This window comes from Thalia democratica, unplaced genomic scaffold, assembly GCF_965202585.1.
Source record: "Thalia democratica unplaced genomic scaffold, ktThaDemo2.hap1.1 HAP1_SCAFFOLD_1428, whole genome shotgun sequence".
Classification (NCBI taxonomy): Eukaryota; Metazoa; Chordata; class Thaliacea; order Salpida; family Salpidae; genus Thalia; species Thalia democratica.
Window position 1 is genome coordinate 22,085 of NW_028140291.1, and position 8,617 is coordinate 30,701.

The window sequence follows — 8,617 nt, forward strand, 5'->3', positions numbered from 1 at the left end:
GGATCAACAAAAGGGGTGTTGACCCACACTCTTCGCGCCGTAGCCAACCTGGTCCATCAGACCAACCACAAGCAACGTGCGAAAGACATGGTGACCACGACGTGAGTGAACACGCTTTAATTGATACACAGGGTATAGAAATCAGTGCCGAGATTGACATGAACGTAGGAGGGGATCAGTCAGGAAATAACCAAAAGGGGGAAGAGCCCCAGGCAGCAATCGGCAGTTATCAACAACCTAGAGACCAGCCTAATCCAAGTGGTCTGCCAAGACAAAGCTACCCACCCCAACAAAATTCTACACCTAGCAACTATGGGCCTCCACCAAGGGTGACAGGACCACCTAGCAACAGCTCCATTCCTCCAGCAAGAACTTCACCTTTGCCATTCCAACAACAACTCCAACCTAACCACTTAAACATGGACTATTCCCTCCAAAACAACAGGAGACCCCCTATTCAAGTGCCACCTCAAGAACTGGGTGCCGAGGAGTTAGTACAGGGGATCAAAGATTTGAAGGAACAAATTCGACGGGCTAAACTTCTAGAGGAATTTCGAAAATTACAAGAAGAATTACATGAATTGAGAAGTCTAAATCCATCCACAAGGACAAATCACGACATCTCAACTCAGGTTAGACAGAATACATACATGGATCCTCAAATCCAGGTTCCCCACCAGGTTTCACACACCTCAAAGGCTCAAGACCTACCAAGGAGCCAGGTGATATCTCCGCCTCATGCAAAAAACGAGCTCCCAAACTCTCCGCAGTGAGAGGGAGAGTGATTGGGGCTACACTATCTCACACCCAAGCTGTCCAGTTTGTAAATAAAACCGCCCCTCGACAGCAACTCCCATCTCAACCGAGATCAACCAGAAATGCCTCAAACTGCACTATAAGTCATCCAGGAAATGAAGTGTCCACACCTTCAAACAAACCAAAGATGACTTTTCATATAAAGCAAACAGCCTCACGTAGTGCAGCAGAAACACCTGATGAGAACCAAAGTTCTGAGCAACCGCAGCCAGCATCAACAGGGCCAGCATCAACGGTCAGCGCCACCAAAGCCAGCACCTCCACGACCAGCGTCAACGATCCGAGCTACCTTAGCCAGCACCACAACGGGCAGTCCCAACGGTCTGCGCAAACACAGCCAGTATCACCAGGGCCAGCGTCAACGGTCAGCGCCGCCGAAGCCAGCACCTCCACGACAAGCGCCAACGATCCGAGCTACCTTAGCCAGCACCACAACGGGCAGTCCCAACGGTCAGCGCAAACACAGCCAGCATCACCAGGGCCAGCGTCAACGGTCAGCGCCACCTTAGCCAGCACCTCCACGACAAGTGCCAACGATCCGAGCTACCTTAGCCAGCACCACAACGGGCAGTCCCAACGGTCAGCGCAAACACAGCCAGCATCACCAGGGCCAGCGTCAACGGTCAGCGCCACCTTAGCCAGCACCTCCACGACAAGCGCCAACGATCCGAGCTACCTTAGCCAGCACCACAACGGGCAGTCCCAACGGTCAGCGCAAACACAGCCAGCATCACTAGGACCAGCGTCAACGGTCAGCGCCACCTTAGCCAGCACCTCCACGACAAGCGCCAACGATCCGAGCCACCTTAGCCAGCACCACAACGGGCAGTCCCAACGGTCAGCGCAACCGCAGCCAGAGCCACAACAAAAATCTCTCGACACTACCAATCACAATAAAGACAAAAGTGTAGAAAAATGGACTTTTCAACTGAATAAATTCCCTGCACCCAAACCGAAGAACCTCCCTCAGAATCTACTATTTTTAGCGGATTCAAACACAAATGTTATCTTTTTGGTTGACAGCGGATCCGAAATTTCAATCCTGCCGAAGGAGTTGACTAACGGTATAGACAAATATTTTCCTAAACAAAGTAGAACCATCCAAGGGTTTGGTAACAAAACAACCCACCCTATTGGTAGCGCGGATGTCGAACTTCAATTGGGGAATTTAGAACCCATCAACCACTCGTTCTGGGTTACTCAAGAATCACGCCACTTTGGCATTATTGGCATGGACCTGTTAAGAAAGAACGAACTAGCGATCCTGCCATCTACCTCTCAACTATGCAAGATGGGGTCAAACGAATCAGCTAGACTGTTCGCACCTGCTGAGTTGCCCACCCCTATAGTCGCTTCAGTCAACCACATCAATCTGGGTGGTAAGAATACGACTCCGTTAGAAGAAAAATGCAAAAGACTATTAATGGACTTCCCTGAAATTACCAGGAAGCCAACCTACCACGCAAAGCCAAAACACAACTACGAGCTCGAGATAATATTGGATAATTACAAGCCTGCCATGGTCAAAGCCAGGAGACCTGGTGTTTTTTTGTACAAGCATAGAAAGATATTTGGTACTTTTTAGATGAATACTACTTAAGGGCTTATTCAAATAAGCAACAGTTGATTTTCACTGATTATTTTGTACAACACCTAGAAGCTGCTTGCATTTTTTATATTATTGTTAAATGACTTAACTTTAAGATTTTTTTTAATTTCAAAATTAATGGGGTTTTTGATTTTATATTTATTTGTACAACCATTAAAAATTGGTATCTTATAGACATGTATTTTTTTTGTAATTATCTTAGCTAAAATAGGTACTGTGTGATGTTTTATATAAAAATCTAAAATGTTCTATATTGCATTGAGTTTTGGTTGTCTCCTGTTTAGCACTGGGAAAGCTTGCCAAGCAAATTGTAAAAATCATGGCTCAGTAACTTTCACTCATCTAGTTTGGTGGGGTAAGTCGAACTGCCACACCCCAGAGACCTCAGAATGAACCATTCTAATAAGAACAAGCTGCCACTACGTACAGCAGAATTGTAGTGACGATGTCGATTCGTCTGGAAATGCATACATGGCAGCACACCTTCGGATCCCATGGGGGCAATGCCAACCCGTCTGCTGATGATGTCAAGCAGACCCTCAAATCCGTTGGCGTTGATGACGATGGTGAACAACGCCAGGTCGCCAGCGATTAATTCGCGGAGAAGGACGTCAGTGGAGCCAAACTTCCCGCCAGAGTTCCGGGAGAACCACTACAAGAAGAGCGGCCGCAGCTGGAGCAACCAGAGAAGAGGAGGAGAAGGCGAGTAAGAAGAGGCCGAGCCTCAACCTCCAGTGTAAGAGTAAGGAACCATCATCATGAACGGTAAACATTGACTTTTAAACAAACTTTTGACTCATGATTGTAATTAGGAATTTGTAAATTTATATTTAAAAAAAAATCTTTTCTTTACAATTTCTTTAGAATTTCTTTTTTATTTTGTTAAAAAAAGCATTTTTACCACACTTTAAAAGTGTCTTAAGCATTTACTACATTTAAATACTTATAGTTTTAATTTTACGTTAAAAATAGCTAGTAGAGTGTTTAAATCCAGATTTTGAATTAGCTCAAAAATGTTGTTATATGCAAGTACTTTTTAGCACATAAAGTTGATGATCATAAGTATCTCTTAAAATATTATGTCTGATTATTACATGTAAATTACAAAAAGAAAGTTATAAACTTATGTTGCATGCTTATATATCTCTAAGTTGAGTGCTTTAGTGTATAATGGTTTTCACCTGGACTATATTTAAAGTTTTTTTCAGTTTAACAAACGTTTAACACCTTATAACTAATATTTATCTAAAAGACCTAAGTTAAAATTCTAAAAATGTTTAATAAGAGGGGAAAATGTAACGCCTCTGGCTATAAATTAAATTCAGCAAAAGAGCTTTCTCTAATTAGGGGTTTTTTGTATTAATTTGTTAACTTTCTAAATTGCCGCCTTAGATTTGAATTGATTAGATTTGTAAAAGCTCAAGCTGAACTTCCTATGTGCTAAATTGTGAGTATTGTCATTAATCTCTTATTTTCTAGTTCTGTCTCTTAAATTGAAATTTCTAATAAAGTTAAATTGAAGTTAAAAAAAAAAAAAAAAAAAAAAAAGCGTCATGCCCATGTTATTTGTGTTTCAACCATGTTGAACTTTCCTAACTAATAGTAAAAGAAAATGTTTCTGTACGACAAACTTGCTTTAGTTTATAAATTGTTTAGTAGATAACAGAGTCTGTTAAACATTTTTGAGCCTTTCATCAGTCAATTATACAGCAATAAGTATTTTTTTTAATGTCTATACTTTATCTAGTCACAATGTAATCGTTAGTAGATGTTATAGTTAATAGGCAATTAATAATTTAAAAGAAAAGCAAAGAACATATGTACAAACATTAAATAGGAAAACAAAAATAGAATAATTAAGTAAACAAAAAAGTATAGTAAAAGTTATGGAAAAATACATTTAAAAAACCATTCTGCAAAAATGTTTAAGCCACAAAGCTATTTTACAACATAAAATTTGTAAATATCCGGGTATGTAAAAATAACTACGTCTAAAACGTATTTCAAATAGTTTGAATTTGAAAAAAAAATTATTTAACTAAACTAGAAGCCGCAGTTTTTTTTTAATGTATTTTTTGTAAAGATAAATACTTTGATTGCTTTGTTTCTGTACTCCCGTAAATTTTTGTTCATATATTGTAATGTAGTTTGATTTTTTTAGGTTTATATTGTAACCTAAATGTAATTTTACAGATTGTAAATAGGTTGTTTCTTCTTGTTTATAATTATTTTTTATTATTTATTTTTTTATTAACTTTTATTGAGTAGTTTATTGTGGCTAAATAAGTTTATAAAACCACATCTTTTACTGCTATGTAATCAATAGATGATATTGCGCGATGTTATATATTTAATATAAGTACTACTGATTTTTAACTACGAAATAATATATTGCGTTGTCACATAGTTTTTTTTTTAATGTTAAATTCAAAAATTGGGTTATATTCAGAAAGTTTACCAAACTCTTTTTAGGATGATGCTTTGTTTTTGGTATTTTATTTTTATTCAAATTAAAAGTTTTGTTGACCGTTTCATTTCAAATAAGTCACCATGACATTTTTAGAAAGACGTTTTATAGTTTAATTTAATATTTCGTCTGACTAAAAATTATTTTTGTTATATTTTTTAATAATATTATCATACTAATTTATACTGCTATTATTTTAAGTTTTAAGAAAGTGAAATTTCAACTATTAGTATTTAAAATAAACACTTAAACTTTACAAACAGTAGTTTTATTAAAAAAATAATAACTCTAAAAGAACTTAAACTTCAAAGTTTAAAGAAAAGTTAAAATATAAAATTACCAAATTTTAAAAATCGTTAACAATTAAAACTGCAGTTTTTATTTGGCTATATTAATATAAGTTTGGAACCAAAATAATTAATATCAAAAACTTAACTAGTAATGAAAAATATACATATTTCAATAAATCACTAATTACTTGAAGCAAGTATTGATAAAGCAGTAAATACTCACTTGATTTTTTAAAATGTTTTATTACAAGTTGTTAATTTTCTAATGAGAAAAATTGAAGTGAAGTCTGTGCTACCCCTCGAAAAAAGCCTAGAGTAGCCCCTGATTTAATTAAAGCAAGCAAAATTTAAAAACCTTATTCAAGTAACTTTTTAGTTTAATAAATATGTTGAATGAAAATAATAATGAAAAATAAGAACAGATATAGTAAACTTAAGGGCTTTTTGATACGACAAAGTACAAATAAACATAAAAAGAATGTATTTAAACTAAATTTTCTGTAAATCCTTCTTAGTAGGTAATTATTTAGGACTCAAATTAAAACAAATGGCTAATTAATTTTTCACATCATAGATATAACTTGTTATACGACTTAAGCTCTGAGATTTAAAAACAAAGTGTTTTTAGTTAATAAAAGTTTAAATTAGTTTTTACTTCTCTAAACTACTAGCAAAATTATTTTAAACAAACGAAAAAAAAATTAGTAACTCACTGTTAGTAGCTAGTCTTCTGACTTTATAACCTAATCAAGCCAACATATTGCAGTTAGTTTTTGAAAATATTTTGCTGATATTAAAGTTTTACAAGAAGTTAAAAAAAAGTTTTAAATGCATTTAGTTTGTAAAAAACAGAGATTTTATAAGTTGTTATATTAATGGTTAGTTTTAAATACTAATTAATGAGAACAAAAATTTTATCAAACTTACTTTCAGTTTTTTTACTGAATTAAACTTTTCTAAATAACTATTTTGTTTTTAAAGTTTAATTAAAACAAAACAATGAAGAAATCCTGCAATTTTTATACTTATTGGTTTTCTTTCACATTTATAAAATATCTACTGCTCACTTTTTATAAGGCTTATACTAATAAACTGTAAACTGACGGTTACTTACACAAATTTTGAACTGAAATTGAAGTTCTTGTCATTTATTTTATGACAAAACTAAGTTATGCTGTTTTCTAACTTTTCGTTTAATTTTTACTACTTTTGTAAAGCTAGCTGTACGGTAAGTTAACTTTAGAAAATCGCCTAATACATTTTATTATTAAAAGTTTATTTAACAGCTATACTAAAAGCTTAAGTTGTAAGAAAGTTTTTGTAAGTTTGTAAACTACTAGGAATTGCCTACTTATTTAAATAGTAAAAAAGCAACAATTGTCTTTATATTAATAATAACACTTTTTTTGTAACTTACTTTTTCATTAAGTTATAGTATATATATAAAATAAAATATAGATTAATTTATTTGATATAATTCATAATTCTAGCATTCACAAATTGGTGAGATTAAGAATAGAAAAGTTTATTTTGAGAAGTTTTAGCGTTCAAAATAAGGGTATACAATTATTCAAATTCGGACAATTCAAATTCCGACAACTCAAATTCTTTAAAAAGATTTGAAAGGACCACATATAAAAAAGTAATGTATTTTTGTAAATATAAAAAATACATATGTAGGTCATATAAATATCTACAAGCCATTTTTTCTTTTTAGAAAACATTAAATATTTTTTAAGATACGGCTTAAATAAAGTAAAAAACATAGTTATTTTTAGTTATAGAAAAATATCTTAAAAAATAACGACCATAAAGTTGATTTTATAGATAAATTTATAAATTTTTCAAAAAACATAAAACTTTAATGTCAATTATTATCCTTATCTTAAAAGCTATCAAAAAAATCTTATTTTATTTTAGAGAACGAACCTTTGTCTTTAATTAAAAAAAAGAATTTGGTTTGGGGTTTGAATTATTTCATGGGGTCCTTCCAAAAATAAAGGTTTTTTTTTTATTATTATGGTATTACAACCAAAAATAAATATTTTTTATTTAATTTTTTATTTTTTTCCCTTAGTTTGCATGTTATTTAAACTCCTAGATGTTAATTTTATAAATAATGTTAATATCTTTTACGATTTGGCCCTAAAGCAAAATGATGTATATTACACTATCATTTGCCTTAGCCATTTCCTAGATAAAAAAATGATAAAAGGAAAAACAAATTAATAAGAATGTGAATTACAACAAATATAATTAAACTAAAATAATTAAAGTTTAAAATAATTTTATTTCATGGGATACCTCCAAAAATAAAGGTTTTTTTTTTATTTTTATTTTTATTATTATGGTAAAACAACCAAAAATAAATATTTTTTTACTTTATTTTTTATTTTTTTCCCTAAGTTTGCATGTTATTTAAACTCCTAGATGTTAATTTCATAAATAATATTAATATCTTTTACGATTTAGCCCCAAAGCAAAATGATGTGTAATATACATCATTTTGCTTTGGGGCCAAATCGTAAAAGATATTAACATTATTTATAAAATAAGCATCTAGGAGTTTAAATAACATGCAAAATAAGGGAAAAAAATGAAAAAAAAAATATAAAAATATTTATTTTTGGTTGTAATACCATAATAAAAAATAAAAAAAATATTTTTGGAGGGACCCCATGAAATAATTCAAACCCCAAACCTAATTTTTTTTTTAATTAAAGACAAAGGTGCGTTCTGTAAAATAAAAAAAAAAATTTTTAGATAGCTTTTAAGATAAGGAAAATAATTGACATTAAAGTTTTATGTTTTTTGAAAAATTTATAAATTTGCCTATAAAATTAACTTTATGCTCGTTAAAAAATAGTTAAAATTTTGCAAAAAAGAGAAAAAGTGGCTTGTAAACATTAGTAATTTCTACATATGCATTTTTTATTAAAAAAAAAATTGTATTACTTATTGAGATATAGTCTTTTAAGTATTTTTTAACAATTTGAGTTGTCGGAACTTGAGTTGTCCGAATTTGAATTGTCATGTAACCCGAAATAAGTAGGTTGTGTTTTTATAAATTAAAAGGTATTTTATAGTTACTTTGAATTCATTTTTGAAAATTATAAAGAAAAAATAATTTTTACTTAAATAAGATGACTTTAAAGTTAGAAATTAAATAATACTGTAAAAGTATACATTATTCTCTAAAGTACTCTTACTAACATTTATTGTATCCTTGAAAATTTATTTAGTTATTAATTAAAATCTAATAAAAGTAACGCAACAGAAAACTTAAATAAAAATAATGAGTTCTTACAGTTTTTGAAGAGTTTTCTTAAAAACTTGTGCAATCTACAAATGTTGATGATTATACTACTACTTTTTTTAATTATTTTAAAGTTATAAAGGTCCTGGAAAAGACCTTAATCCGTGGTGTGCGACTCG